Below are 876 nucleotides of genomic sequence, written 5' to 3'. Positions count from 1 at the left end.
AAGCAGGGAAAGGGAAGAGGCTATGGGGGCTTCCAGGGGGGAATCAGCAGGGGATGGGAAAATGAGATGCCCCCCCCCTGAAAGACCTTGCAGGTAGTGTTCCCTCTAAGATGAGCTAGTGTGAGCTAGCTCACAGTTTTTTAGCCTCCAACTCACACATTTTTGTCTTAGCTCAGGAAGGATGGCTCCAGAGCAAACTAATTTATGCAGTAGCCGAAACTAATTTATGCAGTAGCCAAATGACTCACAATTTTAATGCCTACAAAGTAGGATTTTTGCTCTCAAGACTCCACAGCTTAGAGGGAACATTGCGTTGCAGGTCCCCTGGCTTATAATCATTGTAATGAACACAGACCATAATACTGTTACAAAATAATTCTGTGCAAGCCATGGATTTCTGTTGAGCTAAATCGCTATGCACAAATGAAATACATGAGAGCCATTCTGCTCCACCTCGCCATACAATCTGGTTTTCCAAGGCCTGTTGCTCATTTTAATTCCAACGCTAATTTCTCCGTTCGGTCCAAGTCCCAACTTCGGCTATACCAATTGCTGTTCTTCAGCGAATTGGCAGGCTTCCATTTGCTTTGCTGTTTCCATTTGTGCCGCAACGAGCAGAGTGATAATTAAGTCTTTATCATGCACATTTCTTTACATCATCTGTAAACAAACCCAACAAAGCCAGTTTCGGATGGGGAGATATTTTTAACATAACAATCATGTTTATTTGTTCTGCCACTCGGTCCCAGAAGGCAGACCCACCACACATGGCCGAAAGTTCCTTTTGAGGCCACAGTTAGGATGGATATTCTAAGATTATGCTGCTGCACTTAATCACTTCGTTCAAAATCATTTAACTTTATTCCATGGTGGTGG

Source organism: Gekko japonicus, unplaced genomic scaffold (genome assembly GCF_001447785.1).
Source record: "Gekko japonicus isolate JY-2015 unplaced genomic scaffold, Gekko_japonicus_V1.1 scaffold3839, whole genome shotgun sequence".
NCBI classification, from domain to species: domain Eukaryota; kingdom Metazoa; phylum Chordata; class Lepidosauria; order Squamata; family Gekkonidae; genus Gekko; species Gekko japonicus.
This window is presented reverse-complemented; position numbering follows the sequence as displayed.